The sequence below is a fragment of the Zonotrichia leucophrys genome, chromosome 6 (genome assembly GCF_028769735.1).
Source record: "Zonotrichia leucophrys gambelii isolate GWCS_2022_RI chromosome 6, RI_Zleu_2.0, whole genome shotgun sequence".
In the NCBI taxonomy this organism is placed as follows: domain Eukaryota; kingdom Metazoa; phylum Chordata; class Aves; order Passeriformes; family Passerellidae; genus Zonotrichia; species Zonotrichia leucophrys.
In genome coordinates, this window is record NC_088176.1 from 27,384,253 (window position 1) to 27,405,479 (window position 21,227).

Sequence of the window (21,227 nt, forward strand, 5' to 3'; positions counted from 1 at the left end):
ATGCAGTTGGGATGCAGCAGGCCTGTGTCTGCTCTCTATAAGCTATCACTGATAACATGCCTTATCTGATGTAACTCCTTGGCCTTTCCAGACTTGAGGCAAACCCTTGACTTAGCTGAGATTAGATTGTGCTGTGTGTGTGTGTGTATGTGCTCTGTCACAAATGCACTGCCTTTGGGGGCTGAGTGTGGCTCAGTCTGGTTTTCTGGGGAGAGATGTGCAGTCACTGGGGAGGGATGAACAAAGTGCCCCAGATTTGGAGCAGAGCAAGCACGGGCTGGTTGCTTGTCTGAAGAGATGTCAGGCAGAGCTGCTGCCTACCATGCCTGCCTCAGCCCCAGGGGCTGGAAAAACCTTTGTGGAGTCTAAAGCTGCTGCCCTACATAGGGAGTGTATCATGGGTATTTTCAGTACTGTCTCCTGGGAGAATATTTGTGTTTTTCTGAGATCTCTGAAGGATTGTTCCCAAAAAACATTGCTTACTACTGATCACAGATTATGATCAAAAGCTGGATCAGGTTCATCTGTCCAATATTGATTCTCCTTTATTGTTGCAACTTTTCCTTTTGTTACTTAAATCCTGGTCCTTCAGTATCTTTTCCTTTCAAGCAAAGTAGTGGCTACCCCTGCTGTGACTGGCAGGACTTTCTTGGATTTTAGAAATGTTCAGGGAATTGTTAAACATATGAATAATTACCTTAAAAAAATTGGTGAGTCAGTCAGAATAACTGGCATAAATATAGCCAGTGTTTACAGCCACATCTATATGTGGAAGTTATTTTGGGTCACCATGATGTAAATAAAAATGGCATAAGTAAAATGTTAACATTCTTTCTGCATCCTCCAACTAATTTTCCATCTTTATGGCTGCATGTCAGATCAGTGCAAGTAAAACTGGGATATTTTAAAACTGGGAGGGAAAACAAGAAAACAGCATTTTGGGACTGCAAAACACAATGGCAATGCGTGGGGCACAGGTTATGGTGTAGCTTGGCTTTGAACTTTGAGTCCAGGGAGGGTTAATTGGTGCTGAGGTTTCTGCTTTAGTGTCTGGCTTATTGCTCAGCTTTGCACTGGATCTGCTGGGCCAGGCTGGGCTTTGCAAAACCAGGTACAGCCACACCTGAAGAGAACAAAACAAACAGCAAGTATGGAGGAGACTGTAGAACAAAGCACACAAAAGAAGAAAGTTGTCTGCCTTGCATGTCTTCTTTTATTGTGTTACTGAAGTGAGTGGGTTCAGGACTTAGAGAGCAAGACATCATCCCAAATATCAGTCAGGTTTTGGAGAAAATGCATAATATTTAGGATGCCCAGATATTCTTAAGTCCCATCATAGAGTTCTAAACATGATTTTCTCAAGCACAGTTTGTTGTTTTGTTGCTTTTGTGGGAGTGCTTTGTTTTGGGGTTTTTTGAGAGTTTTTATTTCTGTTGGCTTTGGTTTGTTTGAGGTTTGGTGTTTTTTGTTTTTTTTTTTTTTTTTAAATTTTGGGACATTTTAGAAACAAGTTTTTTTTTATTTGTTTCCCAGCTAGTGTAAATGTTCTTTTCCACAGTTCTCCAATTCTCTACTGTTCTTTCTTTCCCACCAACAATTTTTGTACCTCCTCCTTTAACTCCTGCTAAAGCTCAGATGTTTCGTGTTGCTTTCCTTCCCCTCCTTTGCCAAGTTTAGATGCAAGTACCTGAGCTGTAGATGATAAGAGCTTGCTGTGACAGATGCTTGAAGGAGCCCTCTTCCCAAGTGCTTCCAGCTCTTGCAGTTCAGCACCATCAGTGCTCTGCTCTGCTCCCTTGATGTGCAGCTCCCTGTCATCTCACTGTAACTGGAAATAAAAGGAAATTCCTGAAGCAGTCAACCTGCTTGCTTGTGGGGTGAAGTGAGGCCATCTCCTCTGACACATGGTGGAGATCAAGAGGCAAAGCACAGCCTACAAGGTGGCAGGTTGGGAAAAAGAAGGATTAGAGATCACATTTTCAGTGGAGTCTGGTGGGAACAGCCATTATGAAAATCATCTTAATTGCTCCATGTGCCCACAGCTTGGATGCTGTGTTTCCCTGGCCTGTGAATCCCAAACTGGCTCCTGTTGCAAACATAAAGGACATAACACTGAATTTACATGAGGGTGAGCCAAGATCCATCCAGGTGTACTCGTGACTGCCCAGCAGGTTTCAGTCCATGCCAGTAAAACACAGAGCACAGCCTGATTAGTTCTTCATAGCAGGCTAAATCCTACTGTAAAATCCTCTCCCCACATGTCCCTGCTGTCCTGTGCTGTGAACTGAGCATTTCCCATCAGTTTGGGAGGATGTCACTGCTGGCTCTTTAGGCAGCAGCCCAGTTTTCCTGGGGCTGAGTTGCCTGGGCACAGGGTGTCACAGACACATTTTATCAAAAATCCTTTCCTTAGGATTTTTTCTCCTGAGAAGCTGAGAAGCCTCAGGAACAAGATGTAAACAATGGTTATCTGCTGCTGTGGAATGCAACAGGTACATCTGTGATTGGTGTCATAGAATTGTTTCTAATTAATGGCCAATCACAGTCAGCTGGCTCAGGCTCTCTGTCCGAGACACAAGCTTTTGTTATCATTCCTTCCCTTTTCTATTCTTAGCTAGCCTTCTGATAAATAATAAATAATATATATCATAAAATAATAAACCAAGCCTTCTGAAACGTGGAGTCAGATCCTACATCCTGGGCCCCCTGCAAACACGGTCACACAGGGAGTGCTTTACCAGGGCTTTTATGAATTTAGCTGTTGGATACACTGTGCCATTCCTTTATTCCCTGTCACACCTCCCTGTTGTGCTTCACAAGGAGCCCTTCCTGCAGCAGGACCCTGGGATCTCTGGCAGGAGCATGGAGGTTTTGCTCCATGCAGCAGGAGCAGGGCACATGTTCATGGAGGTTTTGCTCCATGCAGCAGGAGCAGGGCACATGTTTGGCACTTTGCTTTCCCCCCCGGCTGTGTGTAATGCATTTTGAAAGTCCCTAGGCCAAGAGCACGAGAGTCCAGCTGACATCTCAGAGTCTGAAAGGTAGTAAGACAAAAGATGAGTGCTAATAGCTTAAGTAAATTGTGCCTGTAAACTTCTGGGGAGTGATTACACTGGGGACGCAGAACTAGCAATCATCAAGGACTGCTGATGTCGACACTCCTGCTCTTTGATATGTTGGTGTTTTGACAGCAGTGGCAAATCACTTCAGAAATCAACACAGGCGAGCAAAGGGTATTACAGTGCTGCAGCTGATAACTGGAAAAAAGTCACCAGGAATATCTTTACATAACTAGCAAACATGTCAAAATGTGCTCCACGCTGCAGATCCAGCAGCAGCAGAGGCCCTGGCATTGACTGAGTGCTGGAAAGAAAATCCCAGACAAATTAACTGCTGATGTGAGCTCTGCAGGCACAGACCTGGCAGAATCTGAATTAATGATGCTGCTGAATTTAAGAAGTCTTTGATGCCTGATTTTACATGTGTGTGAATGGCGGTGTGTGGGGCAAGCTGGTGGAGAAGCTGGCAGCCAGGATTGGAGTCTGTGGGCTGGATTCACCCCTGTGTGCCTGCAAAGGCCAAAAAGGGGGTGCAGCACTGTGGAGAGAGCCTCTGCTGCTGAGGGAAAGAAAACACTTTCAGAGCTCACAGTGTTTACTTCAGACTGGTCTATCTTGGGTGCCGATGAATTCTTAGTTTAATTCCTTACTGAGGAAAAAAACCAAAGTAGCTAACCCATTCAGATGGAAAAACCTCTATTTGTCTATATTTATATTTAATTGTACCTGTGTGCCTGCAGCTTCCCTGAGAACAATGCCAATTACCAACTCCTGGGGATTTGAGCCTTTGCGCGACATTTCAGCAAGGAAAAAAATACCTGCAAGCATTTAACTCTGAGAAGAATGCTGAACAGGTTCATGTATCAAGAAGCATCTTTTCTATCACAATTTTGTTGACTAAAAGTAGACTGGTTTGTAAATCTTGGGGGGAAAAAACAAGTACCTGTACACACTCATCTTTCTTGCCCTTCTTCCCCTCTTGTAGCTGTGGGGTAAATGAAAATGGAGCACCATAGATATCCTCATTAACACTCTCCTGACTCATCTTCTCAGGATTTGATTATTTTCTTTTTAAGTGTCAAAGTTGGTATTTTTCTGATAAAACTAGTTTAACCTAACATATCTCTCTCTTCCTTTTGGAATTTCTCCTCCATTAGAAAACTGGAATGATTAATGTTCAGAATACACCATATTTGATCCTTGATTTTTGATAAAAATAAAGTTTCTAACTATATGACCATCCAGAATGGTATCCAGAAGTTTTTCACCTATAGAAAAATGAAAGTTGTGATTTTCCAGAGTGACAGACTTCCTTCAGATTCTGGTGGCTGTGAGTTCTGAGAAAGTAAAAGCTGACAGCAGTAAGTTTGAGAGATGTTTTAAATTTTCTGTACCTCTGAGCACAGTACAGCATGGGTTTTTTTTAATTAAAGACTAGTTTGCAGTTGCAAGGATAGAAGAAATGGTCCCCGTAAAATTTTTTAAGACTCTCTAAAAAGTGTCTTATACAGAGTTTTGCCTGTCCTGTAAAATAAGTTGCATATGTAGAAAATACAGCAATCCCACATAAAAAAGGTTTTATTGGCACTTGTAGTAATGACTTTCATAACTTATTCATGAGTTCACTGCTCATGAGTAATTTGGTCAGCCAAAATACAGGCCAATAAAACTTTTATACCCCACTGTCATGTCTTCTGCTCTTGGAGTGGAGAGATAAACAGGGCATAGCAGATCTTTGTAGGTGCTCTAAGGGAAGGGTAAAAATAGAGACTGAGTTCAGCTGTGATTGAAAGAAAAGTGATTAGCTGATAAAAAACCACCAAGACTAAAGCAAGTGTGTTCTGGTTTTGGCCTGATAGAATTGATATCACTTTTTGAAATGTCTGGGGTAATGTGTAGTGTTGGCTCTGAAAGTGGTGCTTGTGACATTTGCTGCATATTCCTGCAGATTGACCCTTGTTCTCCCTTTAGGATTTGTATTTAGGATATTGTTTTGGGTTTTTGTTTGTTAGGTGATTTCTTAATTTCTTTTTTTTTTTCCTTTTTTAATCCTAGTGGGTGGCAGTGGGACAGTTCTATCACTACAGTTGTATTACACTTGACCTGTTTATGGCCTCTGAAGGTGCTCAGGAGGGAGCACTTCTGTGCAGTTGGAGCAACTAAATAGATCCAAAATCCGGCTGTCTGCACTCAGAGAAAGTGATCTCTCATAAATCTAGTTTGACACAATTCCCTATTTTTAGCTCAGTGGAACATCTCACATGACAAAGTGCCCCGAGGGCATCTGCTGCTCCCTCCAAAGAGGAGGGCTGCCACCCCCAGAAGGCAGGCTCATGTTTGCTATGCTGCTCAAGAAATAAAATTAACTCCTGACTAACCTCACATTTCGCAACCAAAAAAGCTTTTTAAGTACTTGAGCTTGGAAGTAACAAATTGATTACCACTTATTTCATTTCTCTACCACTTTAAGCCATGTATTTATCATGCTGAAATTGCTTCTCTAACTTTTTTTTTTTAAAAAGCATCTCCTGTGCATATTCTCCAAGCCAGAGCACGGTGGGTGTCTCTCCTGCCTGCCTCTCCCAGACATTTCTTAGGCAGAGGCTCTTCCTGTGGCATGGAGAGGACAATCACAAAGCAGATGTATTTATAAAGAGAACGTTGCTCCTTTAGCACTGTGGTACTGCTGACTCCTTACATAAAACTGGAAAAGGGAGGGAAGGGGAAGGGAAGAACTGGCTGCACATGTATAAAAGCTCTTCCTTGCCCAGTAAACAAAGGAAACTGTTCAGCCTGGGTAAGGGGATGAGAGTTTTTGCTAAAGGAGCTGAATGGCACTGTCTCTTTTTATTTGTTATTGAGCAAAGCCTGACCTTGAGGCTGCTCTCTTGGGGTGCCTGGTGTTCACCATCCTGGGATGCTGCATGCAGGGCCAGGCTGGAGAGGAGATCAGAAGAGAGGGGTAAGGGGATGGAAATGTGCAGCTGTAAGGAATTTGCAGTTTGTAGAATTCCTGGCAGTTGTGTGGGCTCACCTGACAAGACTGCAGGTTCTGATTGAAGACAAACCTTGTGGTGAATGTGCCCTCCATTAACAAAATCCCTAAGGGTATTTGCTTACTAGAATGCTGTAATGCTGCTTCAGTAACCCAGGAGGGTCACCAAAAATGCCTGGCTCAATAAAACAGAAGCCTAAGCCTTTCCCACTCTTCAGCCTGGCAGTTCTAACTCATAAGTGTTGTCCATTGAGTGCACTTCTGATGAGAGTTAGAGAGGTTTCTAAGTTTAAGGCTGTTTTCTGGGTATTCTAGGTGCTGAAAATGGTGCCTGGTATTTACAATCTTGTTAAAGTGGGCTCATTTTATTCGAACAATTTTTCAGCAAAGGAGACCTTGTCCCCTGTGGTTCCTTGAATTATTATACAAATATACACACCACACACATCTACTGTTCCTAGTCTTTTTTTTTCCCTTCACAGAACTATCATTAACCTTTGTAATTTACAGTGTTTCTAGCAGAAACTGTGTACATCATGTCCCAGTTTTACTGCAATCTGAAGCAGATAAAATTGGGCCCCAGACAGTTTGTGTATGTCCACAGCACCACATCCTATGAGTAAAAACCCAGAGATGCAAGCATTATGTTAAATCTTCCTGAAGGCAGTATTTTAAAGGCCTGTTTAATTTATTTTCTTTTGATACTCTCTGCCAAAGAAATGTGTGTATCCCTCATACCTTGTGTGCAGTTATAGCTACTGCACTTAACAAGGTAGGAGGTCCCATCAATTATATTTTTCAATGCCGCCACGTGAATGCTGCAACACTCAGACTTGTGCACCCTGCTGCCAGCCTGGGAAGTTGATTGTCAGTCCTCCAACTGCACAAGTGTCATTTGCAGGTTTAAAAGGCTGTAAATTAATTATGGCTTTCTGGAAGATGGGAGGAGTGGATAAAAATTCCTAGGTTGCACAACTCGTGACAGATCTCTGCTGTCTGCAAGAAGGGTTATTAATTTTCACCTCCTTGCCTTTCCTCCCCACCTTCTCTGAAGGTCAGTAATAAGGGTTCTACTTGCAGCAGCAAAGTGGCTGTCCTGTTAATTTTGTGTGAGTTTTTTAAAAATTTTTCTCCTCTGAATATTTAAATTTTTTATAAATGGTTGAGGGAAATATAATTTGAATGATAGCTTTGTAATTTGTGGCTCTCTGGGAATGAAGGATGGGGGAGGTGAGTTTTCCTGGAATCTTCTGCTGGTGTCCTGGGCAGAGATCATGCACAGGTTTACCTCCAAGCAAACCTCATCCTTTGATTTTCCACTGCTTTTGCAACAAAACACTCCTCTAAATAATGCAAAGATTGAATCCAGAGGGATAAAAAGTCTTGTCTCTAATGGCTTTCTATGTGACAGAGCCCAAGACACAAAGGAGCTGTGGACTACTTTTAATTATGTTACTGATTGTGGTTCTCCTAGCAAAATTCCCTTATTATAAAATTCCCAGATTTTCTTTAAAGTACACCTAGAAAAACCCTATAGGTTAGGCAGCTGGAGCCTAAGGTCTATCAGGACCTGCAAACCCCACAGAAGTCCTTACTTCTTCATCAGTCCCGCTCTGAGAAACGCCAAGCTGTGTTTACAGGGCCAGCTCCTGTACAAAATGAGGGATTTTGTGCAGTGAGAGCCCTCCCTCCTCTCTTGGGGCAATCTGGGCAGCTGCCCCTGGGTGAACTCCGCTACTGACCAGCTCTGTAAACCTGTGCTGGGACCTGCCCAAATGTGTCTGCTGAAGCTGCTCTGTTCTGTGTGACGGCAGTGGACATCATGTGGGTGGGTGAGTGCATTCACTGAGTATTCATCTGCTGGCAGCAAATACAGGCTAAGACATTTCCACATCCACAAACAATAATGCTCAGTGAAATTTGGTATTATTAAATTATTTTTAAAAAAGTCCCAGTTCACTAAAGAAGGCCTGGTCCTTTCCTAAAATCAGGCCTGGCTCACTAAGTCATTGCTGACAAGGAGTACTTGCTTTTAAAACACAACCTCATGAAAGAAATGCCCTGAGGTGAGCATCAAGGTACTGGAAAAAATAACAAGATCATCTTTATTGTCACTCTCAGTCAGTTATTAAGGATAGTTCAGTGGTGCAAGGAGACCAGTTCTTTCAGTGTTTGATATAACCATGTTTATTTATTAGCAATCACTTCTGTGATGGAAACTGTCCTCTCCCCTTACCTACACAGCTCTGTTTGGCTGTAGTCTGCACACCATAAATCATGGATGGGGTAATAATACAGTTTTTTATTAATGACTTCTTCTGAAATTAAAGTTTCTATTCCAGAAATACTGCAAGTTTGTGCATATCCTTCAGCTGTTACAAATAATTCTCAGCTGGTGTTTTTATCATCAGTAGAAGTGACTACTGGAAAATGTGGATATTTCAGTAAAATCTTCAGCCAAAAATATTTTTTGTTTTCAGCTGCAAATCAAAACCTGATATATTCCAGTAGCAAATTAAAAATAATTTCTGAATTACCACTGTGTTTCCTCTGGGGAGATGATTTAAGTATCTTGCATTTTTCTGTGCTATTCACAGATTCTATATTCAATAATGCATCATGATTTTTCTCTTGTGATGGGACTTAGTGGAGTGTGGTGGCAGAAGTGTGAATGTAATTTAATGGCAGATAAAGAAGAGAAAGGAGGGAAAGACACATTCATTTTCTGTGAAGTATTGGTGTTTTTTTTAACATGGATATACTTTGCTGTTTGTAATTTTGATAAGAAAGTGAACTTAACAAAGCAAATGATACTTTTATTTTTTTTGTTAAAGAAAAAAAGTGCTCAGTTTCTCAATATGAAATCATATTGACCTATCACAGCACCCAAGAACACCGAGCTGTGGAAAGCTGTCAGTATTCAGAACACATCTTTTGGTCTTAATGCATATGCATGAGAAAATTATCCTGTGAGAAGCATGCAGTGAAGAAATCTTGATTGCTTTCTGGTGTTATTTATATATTTAAATCAGAATTTTAGAATGAGTATATGCAGAAAACAAAGGGGTTACTTAGGACTTACCAAAACGTTATGGTAATACTGTTATTACTAATAATTAGTGTGCTGCAAATCTGATACAACTTGATAAAAGTCACTTAATTTAAACCAGTATGAAAAAAGCAGAGTAACAGATATTTAGATGAATTTTTTAGCACTTTTGGTAGAATGAAGGGGATGTCTCTTGAGTTACATTGGCTTGGACAGAAATGCTGTTACAGTGGGCTGAACAAAAGGTGTTTGATCCAGTGTCAGTCTGGATCTGTTTCTGTGTTGTACAGGAGAAGCTGTTCCATGCTCACAACCTTTGCAATTAATGGCAAGAAAGCGTCTGAGTGCCGTGGGGTTTAGGTGAGGATCCAAAACATGCCCTGAGTCCCCAGGCCAAGGGTCCTGCTCTGAAAAGCAAACTGTGCAAAGGCGAGTATGGATGGAGAAACATCTGCTCTGTCCCACTCCAGCAGGAAACCCTTGAGTGTCCCTATTTATTACAGACAGTAACTGTCCTGCTGTGAACCTTTTGCTGCCACTTTAACTCTTTCTTCTGCTGCCCTTTCTCCTCTCACTTACGGAAGGGTTTAGTCACTTCAGAAGGGTTTCTTTCAAAACCTTTAATCATAATTAGGCGAATTGATTTGTACATAGTACTTGTAATCATACTCAAGTGGATGCAAGAAGGGCTTGGAAAGGACATTGAGAAGTGCCAGATAACTGCAGGCTGCAGCACTGGGGGATGACTTGTGCACTGCTGACTAAATCAGTCTCTGACACTGTAAAATCAATTTTGCTTCATGTTGTTCATCAAACAAGTATTATAAAGAATCTGATTTCAAAACTCTAAAATCAGTTTTGGATCATCTTGCTTCGTAAGGCAATTAAGAAAAATGATGTGACTTCAAATGTCACTGAGCCACTGCATCCTCAGCCTTAAAGCCACCAACCAGCCTCTGGTGGCCTAAGCCCAGCTGCCAGGTGAGGTGGCACAAGAGAGAGGGGGTGTTTTAGCTATTGGTGAGGCTGAAAAAAGGATTCAGCAAAAATGAAAACGGTGATCCAGGTGTGCTTCATTGCTTCTGCTCCCTTTTGAGAAGAAGTTTTGCCCAACAGGCTCTGCCGTGGGCTCTGTAGCTCCAGGCCCTCCTTGGAGACTGAAATCGTAATTCCTTTTTTCTGTACAACCTAGACACTGTTCAAATAGTTTCTTTAGGATGTGTTAGCAGAGGTAATATTTGAGGAAAGACAGTATCCTTGCTGTAGGAGAGTGAAATGGATACAAATCAGGAGAAGGAATTCAGAAGAGTTTGTGGATGCAGAATAGAATTGCTTACATAAGGCTGATGGAGGTAAACAAAAAGAATGAAATATTGAATTTTGAGACAGATCTAATTTTGTCTTCCTCATCTGTAGCAGTGACCCATTACCTGACACTTTCTGTGGGAGGGTAACATGAAGGATATACATCTAACAGACTGAAAAGGGAAAATTCATGAAGGCAGAGGGCTGAGTGAAGCTTTTTACATGAAACTTTTCCACAAAATATGCAACCTTGACAACAATATAATGTTTTGCTGCTAGTACTTTCTGACATCAGTAATTTTGTTTTCCTATTTTTGAAAGATTCAAAACTCTAGTCTCAGCATTTAAAATAATGTATTGACTTACTGGGTTTATATAACTTAAATGAAAAATGTTTTAGTAAGATTTTAAAATATGTGAAGTAAAGGATTAAAACAATAGATGAATTTAGTATGATATGATGTTTTATTTTTTTCAATGATAAAATTGGCATTGATACAAAGAAAATTTTCTTTTGCTAGAAAGAAGTGGTAGAGTTGGGTTCAGGTTTTATAGGAGTCTACAGACTCTGCCAAATTATTTTTGTTGCTCTAGGAACCAATATAATAATATTAATAACTAAAATTAAAATGGAGAAATGAAGTCTCCATGGAAAATGCTGAAAGGAGAGCACTGCCTTGCCTAAGGCTGTGTAATACATGTGGATAACACATCACAAACTCCTCAGCAGATGTGAGGGCTGTTGGTGGGCAGGTGTGTGTCCTGATTGTGTCCTGGAGTGCTGCAGGTGCCACGGCTGGCTGTGAGTGCAGCAGGGATGGCACAGGGCGGCAGCAGCAATTAGAGCAGCTTGGGCTGCTGACTTTGCCCACAGCAATCCCATTCGTGTTGGTTTTCTGAGCACTTTGCGTGGTGTCAGTAAGTCTGTGCTCCCTGCCTCACAGCTGACTGGGAGTACCCAGGAGCTGCTGTCCTTCTAAAGATTCCTCATCCCTTTATTTCCCCTAGAGAGAAAGAAAAAGAAGAAATGATAAAGCAGATCTGCCACTGAAAGCACAGAGCACACTCCCAAGGCTTTTTAAGCATGATGACAGATGTGGCAATGCATTCTCACAGCCCATGGAAAATCCTGGCATGCTGCTGTGGGGCTGAGGCTCAGGGAGGATGTGGGGAGGACACCAGTTGGAAAGCTGGGAAAAAGGAGAAAGGGAAGAAAGCTCCCCAAACGGGGAGAATGCTGAGCCAGGTGGAGCTGACACAATGGGCACGTCAGAACTGCTCTTGCCAAAGGAGTGGACTTCAAAGCAGAATTTTAGTCCAACATGTTCTGGGGGGCATCAGGCACAGCATCTCCAGAGGGACAAGGGAGGGATTGTCCTGCTCTGCTCTGAGCTGGGGCAGCCTCTCCTCGAGAGCTGGGGGCACTTCTGGGTGCCACAATTTGAGAAGGGCATAAAGCTATTAGAGAGTGCCCAAAGAAGGGCAATGAATATGGTGAGAGGAATCCTGTGTGTGAGGAGAGGCTGAGGCTCCTTGGTCAGTCCAGCCTGGAGAGGAGGAGGCTGAGGGGAGACCTCAGTGCAGTCACAGCTTCCTCCTGAGGGGCAGAGGAGGGGCAGGCACTGATCTCTGCTCTGTGTGACACTGACAGGAGCCAAGGGAACAGCCTGGAGTTGTGCCAGGGCAGGTTTGGGCTGGATATCAAGAAAAGGTTCTTTACCCAAAGGGTGGTTGGGCACTGAACAGGCTCCCCAGGGCAGGGGTCACAGCTCCAAGGCTGGCTGAGTTCAAGAAGCATTTGGACGATGCCCTTGGGCACACGGTGTGACTCTTGGGGTGCTCCTGTGCAGGGCCAGGAGTTGGACTTGATGGTCCTTGTGGGTTCCTTCCAACTCAGCTGATTCTGTGTTTCTCCAGCAGCTTTTGGGAACCCATGCCCCGTGCAGATGGAATATGTGATTCCAGCCAGCTCAGCAGAGCTGGGAGCAGGGCTGCTGGTCCTGGCTGGGTGTGGATCCTGAGAGTGGGGAGCTCTGTCCTGCACAGCCCCCTTCCCAGTGCCCTGGAGGGAGCCCTGCACACACAGCTCCATGCTCTGGGGATGCAGGTCTGTGCTGGCTGAGCAAAACTACAGGCAAGGCAGGTTTGCTGCTTTGTTGTAATTAGAAATGCATGTGCTTCTGCTTCCATTAGCTGGTTTGGGGATTCATAGCATGATCTCCCATTGACTGCTGTTCTGGATATATTTATAGTAAAAAATTCCCAGTAAAATATAAATTAATTATCATTTATATTGCAGTATTATCCTTGATCCCCCAAGGCTGCTAGCTCTGCACAAACTTAGACTGTAAAAAGTGCTTCATTCTCAAAGAGGTTACTCTTATTTTATGTAATTCTGTTAGACAAAGAATGTCTAAAGAGGCATTATCTCCATTATTTTCTCACTCTTGTTTCAGATGGGAAACCTGAAATAGAATAATTATTTTTTTTTCCACTGGTCTCAACGAATTTCATACAGGAGACTGGGAATTCAGCCAAAAATACCTCAGATTGCAGACCATATCCATAAACAATCAGTTATTTTAACAGTGCACAAAGGTATTGATACTGAGTGTCTATAAATATATACATAAATAGCAATAAAACAGTGCAGTAGCTGGAGTAAAGAGATTACAGTGTTTTAATCTGCAAGTTCTAGGTTCCAAAATGTGCTTTCTGGCATTTCACAATTATTTAAGTTCAAGCTGAAAGTTGAAGTTATCTTTCCAATGAGGAGATCTATACTCATGAATATATCCCACCTGAAGCTAAAACCTGAGCCCTGCAGAAATAGATTGCATTTCTTAATTTAGCAGTCTTTCAAACTCTTGGGGTATGTGCAGAGACTATCCTGAATGCACTTGAAAAGGTAACACTGGTGATATGGAAAATTCTGTTTTGAGATGCCGCTGTTGTTTGTACCAATTACCATTAAATGCATTGGGGATCCTGGCTTCAGGAGAGCGCCCTGCTTTGGTGAGGGGGAGCAGGGGAGTCCCTGTCCTGAGCATTCCACCCCATTCAGCTCTGAGAGGGGTCCCAGGGGGTTCATTCCACTCCATTCAGTGCTGACAGGGGTCCAGGGTGTTCATTCCACCCCATTCAGCTCTGAGAGGGGTCCCAGGGCATTGTTCTCTGCTTCCAGCAAGCTTTGGCCTTTCCTGCACCACTTGGGTCAGGGCTGGTCCAGAAAGCTGCCCAGGATAGGGATGGGAAGCTCTGCTTATCTGAGGTTTTAGTTAAGGACAAATAATACTTTTCCTACCTACTTCCAGCACCCACAGGGAAGCCTAAAGCCCTGGGTTTCAGCCTAATGAGAGCAACATCTGTAGTGAAGAGTGGGGACAGCCTGTGCTGTGGCAAACTTGGCTCCCAGGCTGTTTTGCACAGCACAGCTCAGTGTCTTGCTTGTAGCTGAGCTGGTTAAACAATTCCCATCCACTTTAACAGATCCTCAGTAAGAGATTCAGTGCAATCAGTGTGAGTAATAAATTCCAGGTATGACTCAGGTGGAGATGTGCTGTTTCTGTGGGAAGAAGCAAGGCAACTTCTGGCTGGAAAATTTTCTTCAAGGGATTTCAAATGTGGACTGTTTATTTTGTTGGCAGGGCAAGGCTGTTAAAGACCTGCTCCAGGTTTCAGTTAATGAATTCTTAATTGAAGAGAATCTTGGCATGATGCAAAATGAGTGTTTCAGTAAAGCCCTCTGCTGAAGTTTCTAGCATCCTGGCAGTCCCTAATTTCAAATAATACAACCTATTTCATGCTTATACAGTAGTTATCTTTTTACTTTGGGGTTTTCCCCAAGTAACAGATGAAGGAAATTATTATTACAATTGAGCTATCTGCCAAGAGAAATTAGAATATGCAGGGAAATAAGTTGTATCAATTATCACATTTCTACAGTCTGAAAGAAAACTCTCAAGTCCCTTAAACCAGGTAGAAAATAGCTGAGGTCATATCTCCTACAGACCTGCAGAACAGATACTCTTGTTTCAGCTAATTTTCCCAAATAAAGCTCTAAATCTGGAGGGCTTTAACATAATCCATCGGAGTAGTGAGTTGGTTTCTAGCTTGGAAAAAGTGTTAATGAGAAAAAAGGGGAACTACCATGAATGCAATTGATGGTGTTTAAAGTTACAGGTACTGAAAGCTGAGTACCTGAAGGCTTCAGAGCCTCCCAGCTGCCAGTGCCAGGGAATCAGTGCAGGAATGTGCTGGAATTCAGGCTCAGCCTTTCCCTGTGCTGGGCTGCAGCCAGCCACCAGCTGCTGGACAGGAGGGCTCTTGTTCCTTCCAGCTTTCAGTTAGAGACTTGGTTAGGGCTAATTTTAGGAGTTTGATGAACCATGGTTTTCCTTTCATTTGCTCGTAGGAGTTGTAAATTGCTAATGATCTGCAGCAGAAATTAATTATTTCTAATTATTCCCTTTCAGCCAGAGCTCAAATCTTCTTTTAGCACAGTGTGTGGATGCAGGTTAAATGAAGTCCAAATCCCATTCCCTTTTCTGTCCTTGAAATGAAGCAGCAATTCCTGCCTGTTCTTCACAACCAGACTGGCTCATGCAGGACTGCACAGGAAGGATGTTCCTCATGTTTTCAGAAGCAGAGAGGATGCCTAAAAAAAAAAATAAAAAAAAAATCTCATTTTAAAGCCTAAAATGGGGGTAAAGCCTTTCTTTAATCACAGGTTCACTGTTTCTTGTAGGGCTTTGAGCAGATCAGGGTGACACTGATATCTCTTCCAAATACATATTTTGAGGGAGATTGTATTTCTGAGGAGAACAGTGCACCTGACTTGATGTCAGTGAAGGCCACAATAATGCTCTGTGTGTCCTGTGCACAATGATGACATTGTCTATGCAGTTTTTGTGGAAACAGTTGAAAAATACAACTTTCAAAATTTAAAAGATGGAAATTATTTATGTAAAGTGACTCCAGGATTGCTGGTGTTGAAGAGTAAGGCCAGCTCAATGAAATATCAGCCAGCCCATGGTTACCTTGCCTTAAAGTGTGGCTGTAACCAGCACAGAGAGTGCACTGCAGCCCTGGATTGCCCCTGCCTCTCTCATCTGGAGATGGGTTGGGAGGCACAAAACCAACCCCCAGCAAACCCCAGAACTCTCAGGAGACCCAGAGCAGTCTATGGGAGGTTTTTCTGCCCCCTGTCCCAAAGCTGCTGCCCCTGGGTGCTGCAGTGACCCCTCCATGGGACACTCTGCTCTCCCGTGCCTCATGCTGAAACAGGTCTGCTCTGAAGGCACCTGGGGACTCTGCTGGCAGAAAAGTGCCCCAATCTTTGTTTCATCACACACACAATTGCCTGAGCACTGAGCTTCCCTGTGGCAGGGCTGTCTCAGCAGTGAGTGTGGCATTTTCTGGAGCAGGCCAGCACAGCTCTGTCACACACAGCAGCCCTGAGCTGCTCTCCTTTCACTGAATAGTCCAGAGCTTCAAGGGATCTGCAAAGGAGATTTGAATCTCATCTTATCTCTGACTCAGAGTTGTTATTTCAGCTAAAATAAGGCAATGATCTTTGAGGCATGGAGAGTTCAGGTGGTTTGCTTAGCTTGTGGTAGAAGCAGCCTGTGATTCAGTGAGTATTTCTGCAGGGGAAGCCAGGGACACCAAAAGCCCCAATTTTTAGGTGCTGTTATTTTAAAACAGTCTCCCCCTGTTGAATGTAGCCTCCTGTTGACTTTAAACCATCAGATCAGAAGCTGCTTCTGCTTCTTTCACCTGTGCCTGACCTGCCCTCACACAACACCTGTGGTGTCATTCATTCACTGGTGGGAATTGTGATAATTTTGTCTGCATTGCATTTGAAGCTGCAGGTTAAAAATCATTTCTCCAGCAAGTCTCATCTTTTTGACACAAACCACATAGCTAGAATATTCATTTAGAGAAAGGGCCAGCATTATTATCTGAACAGTGACAGTGAGTGCTGTTAATTCCCACATGCTGCTTGATGACACAAATCTGTTCCAAAGAATGGTTGTTTCTGAGGAGCCAACTTTTCTTTGCCTCACCATAGATCTCTAATATAAACCACACAGAAAATGGAGCATGCACTCTGGTCCTCAGCTTCATCTGAGGGATGTGGGAGGTACAAGAACAAATCTCTTCCTCAGAGGGTGGTTGGGGAGAGTAGTGGGCTTGGTATCACAGGAGGGAGGATGGCTTGGGCTGGGGACAATGCTGGACATCTCCAACCCCTCCAGCACCTGCCACCCCTCTGGAAGGACCGTGAGGGATGTTCCTCCTCTGAGCTGAGCTGAGCACAGAGACACTGTACCAGGTACCTTGAGAGCTCATCTGCTTTATCACAACAATTACCAAGGATCATTTGACTGTAAACGCTGGTTCCCTCTTGCTATGAATCAATGTCATTAACCTTAGCAGTATTGACGTGTTCTCCCTGTGCATTTAAAACAGTTTAATAAACAAGTGAGGAGTTCAGAGCCTGTTCTGCATGCTGTGATATATTCCTGCTTTACTTGTTCTGGATAAACACAGTGACACTTCATTGTATGACGAGATTTATGATGGAGCTACAGTGTGGGAGAGAAGGGGAAAGAGAGGCTTTTGCTGAGATGTGAGGATAAAAAAGCCAGGCTTGACAGAAAAATGGGAGTAACACGTGCTCAGCTGAAGATCAGGTAGCAGACAATGACCTGACATGTGCTAGGTAGGAATAATTGTCAATTCTTTCTGTCACGTCTCTGGGATTCTCAATGACTTTGAATAATTCTGAGAACAGACATCAGAATATTCAAGGGAAAAGAAGAAAACAAAGAAGGAAAAAAGAAGAAAAAAAGAAGGAAAAAAGAAAAGCAGATTCATGAAAGTTGTTCTTTTTGATGTGTATTTTTATATAACCATAGTTAAGAGCACAGACTTGAATCATGCCAGAGTATAGTTCTGTGTGTTATGAGGTCCTTGACTATGCCATGACACTCTTTAATGATTAAAAGACCCAAAACAAATGAAATAAAAGCACCCGAGGAAACGATGGAGTCTTCCAGAAATCCAATATCTGACAGTGTATAAAATGACTTAGAGGTCTCCTTTCCTTCCCTTTCCAGGATCTTGAACATCCTGTGTTTTAATTATTTCTTGGCCAGCAGCCCCCATCCAGGTTCAGGCCAAAGAGATTCCCATGGGGCTCTTAGGGCATTTCCTGGAACAGCATCCCTGTGAGCAGCCCAGGCTGAGGAAATGATGCTCCAAGCAGAGCTGTCACTGCCCAGGGTTGCTGCTTGGAACAGGCAGGGTTGTTCATCCCTGCCTGGGGGCACTGCAGCCCAGCTGGCAGCTGTAGGGAGGTGGCACGGTGACACACAGCCCCTGGGAGCAGGGACACTGTGGGTCAGTGCCACTCGCCAGCTGACTGTCACAGCAATGCCAGGACCTTTGCAGGCAGCACGGTCCTGTGATGGCAGCCAGGAATCTGTGAGGGGAGACAACAACCTGCTCTCCATTACCTGGGCACATGAGGAAACCGATGTGACAGGCACAGCACAGGACATGGGCTCCCCGGCCTGCAGCAGGCCAGAGGGGCAGCCAGACACCCCAGCTCTGAGCAGTGAGAGCAGGCAGCAGCTCTGAAGCTGCCTAAAACAGGTGTGGGGAAAAATGTCCATCCCAGGAAACGTGGAGCACTGCCCTGATTCTCTGTGTGAGCGGCAGGAGCTGAGGCTGCAGTGCCCAGGGGAGCAGCCTCTGTGGATGGAGTCCCTGCACCGAGCTCAAGGAGGGTGCCCAGATGCCATGTGGCACCCCTGCCTGTGCCAGGGCCTGTGCACCAACCCTCCTGGAGCTGGACAAGCCACCAAAGGGCCTGGCAGCCCCGTGTTGCCTAATTCCTAACATATGGACTGTTGGGAATTTGGCTGGCTAAAGACTGGAAAAGTACAAAACTGTGGCTAATTCCAAGTCCTGCCCCTGCAAAGATAGTGTGTCCTTGGGCCTAGCTGTAGTAGGATAACAAACAGTGAAAGAGACATGAGAAAAGAGAGATGTAACCCCTAAGGAATGAGGAAGAGTTCATGGTATAGTTTAACCAATAGATTGCTTGGCTTACAGAATATTCATAAGCTTATTATTTGCTGTATAAGTGTTTGATACTTTCTTCAATAAACTGGACCTGTGATGAACCACCTGGTGTCCTGGTCCCCTTCCTACGACAATGGACAACTTCAGCCATGACACAATCGGTTTAAGCCATCGGTGAGAGCTGGATCTGGGCCTTTGCAGGCTGATTGGAGGAATAGATTTTGTGTTTTTAGGAATGCAGAGTGTTCTGCTGCTTCTGTACAGAGGCTGAAGGGTGCCTTTGGTAGCTCCTCAGCCAGCTCTAAGCAAACCTGTAGCTGGATGAAATACCCCACATTGCCATGACCCTAAATATGAGTGGGAACACTCAGGAGGCACAAGCCTCCTGAAACATTTCACACAGGGAGGGATTTCCAAGCATTCCTTGGTGTCCTTCATCTTTTTTCCCCTTGTTATGCATGTTCACTCAGGTCCCACGCAAAGACCTTTTAAATGACCTCCTGTTAACTTCTCTGTCATGAGTGTGAATATATATATATATATATATTTGCACCAAGTTTTCCACATGCATCTTCAGAAAATCATGGCTGTTAAAATCAGCAATTGGAGCTTTAAGCAATCCTCATTTATGCTAAATAATTTCAGTTCAATTTATGATTTTGAATAATATTTTATATTCTAAATTAACAGATATAAACATTTTTTGAAGTATATCCTCCTGAGTTTTAGACCTTTTAGCTGGTTTTATTTTACTATCTTAGTCTATAGAAATGCATATAGATATTAGATGTATTTATAGAATAAGTAGATCTTACACCTGAGCAATTTATAGATTTTCTACTTTAGACCTCATTAGAAAATCATGATTTTCTTTACTAGGTCAGTGTCTTATACCACTTTTATGTAACTCTACAGATTGAATTGGAAGAAAAGAGAGACAAGAAAACAAAACTCTTCTGTGAGTATCTCACTTTTTATTAAATCTATACTGATTAGCTGTGTTTGGTCAGATGTGTAATATGACATTGTTCTTCTGCTGTGACTGGATGAATGCACAGATAATCATGATATGAATCATTACATTTGCAAAGCAAAATCCATTTTCTACCAGAATGCTCCCTTGAGCATGTTTTATAGAGATGAATTGCTGAAAGATACTATTTTTGAGTATGTTGGCCATTTTTAGGTGTCTCCCTTGAACAGCTTTAGAAATTATTTGCACTTGGTTTCCAGTGGAGCAAAAGAGCTGGGAATAGGAGTTGCTTGTCTGAGTTGAAGAATGGGAGGTGGGAAGAGAGGGCCCACCTGGCCCATCCCATCCCGTCCCATCCCGCCCCATATCATCCCATTCCTTCCTACAGCCCGGGCACTGACCCACTCCAGAGGGGCTGTTTTTGTAACAGTGCTTGTTCTTCTGTAAGTGGAAACACAGCATAGGCAGTGATTTCCTACTGACTTCCCCATGGAGGGCCATGCTGGGACTGAATATTCCTATTTCATCAGTGCTTTCTGCCTGAATTGGAGTTTAGAGGCTTTCTGTCATAATTCTGGGGATAAGTTTCCCCTGAGCAGACGAGCTGATGGCCTGAGCATGCTGAACTTGGACAGCTTTGCACATGGCTGAGGAGATGCAGGAGTCAGAGGGGTAGATGGACTTGTGGCTGCTGGAGCTCACAAGGATCAGGCCTGCTTCAGATGCTGTCTCTGGCTTCTTGTGTTCCACCAGGCATGCTGGGGATTAGAGCTTTCCTCCTCTCAGCCTGCCTTGTCTGTCTGTCTGCACGGTCAGAGGTGCACTGTAACAGAAATTACTGAGGCAGAGCATTGGGACCCAATATCACAAGGTGTCATTAGTCCCCACAGCTGTGCATGAATGCCCAAAACAAAGCATGAATTGATACAGGGACACACACAGAATTATAGTGCTGGTGGAGATTAATATCTCATAGACCTCCTTGAAAGCAGAGAAATTCTAGCTCTCATAAATGATTTGTAATTACAATAGCATCTTAGTGCTGTATTTAAAGAAAAAAAAAGAGAGATGATAATTGGTTGCTATATAATGTCATCTATAATAGATGATAAGTTGGAGGTTTTATGGTGCCTGGAGGGAAGAGATGTGAAAGAGTTTGTCTGTGATTGCACACAGTGGTGAAGTCATCACCTCACGGTTCACCCAAAGAACAGCATCAGGGAACCAAGCACTTGAATTAATACCACAGAAGTGAATTAAGGCTTTTGGGGACCTCAAAGAGAGTCAGATGCCTTAATCACCTTTGAATTTAATGCCAAATGAAGAACTTGTGGGTTTAAAAAAGAATCCTTCTCTGACTGGCGAACTGGAGAGAGAGTGCACAGTGGGAATTCTCAGCACCCCAAGCCCTGCACAGCAGGAGAGTTTCTCTGGGAGGAGAATGTCCTGGCTGAGAGCAGACCAGCACAAAGGAGTTCAAGGCACTGATTAGAAGGCTCTTCCTCTGCCTTTTATGAAGAACAGCAAAAGGAAAAAAATAATTGAAAAACCTCTAGTTCTGGAGGTAGCAAATTGAATTACTTTTGGAAAAGAATAGTCGCTGGTAGAAGTGTGAAAGTGTTGATCTTATGTATTTTTTACACATTGTAGAGATCCTTAAAGGCTGTCAGCATTTTAATTAAATATGACAGCTTGACAAAAGGAGCAGCTAGGTGTGAAATGCATATACTGCTGGAGGGGAGCTTTCTGTGC

General features: G+C 43.3%; 1 long non-coding RNA gene across 1 annotated transcript in view; it reads left to right on the forward strand.

The window, feature by feature from the left end:
• The window catches only part of LOC135449846 (uncharacterized), a 93,257-nt gene that overhangs the window by 33,918 nt on the left and 38,112 nt on the right, over nt 1–21,227 (forward strand). Inside the window, exon 2 of the long non-coding RNA XR_010440861.1 lies at nt 19,418–19,460. This is a non-coding gene — a long non-coding RNA (uncharacterized LOC135449846). The remainder of the gene's footprint in view (nt 1–19,417; nt 19,461–21,227) is intronic.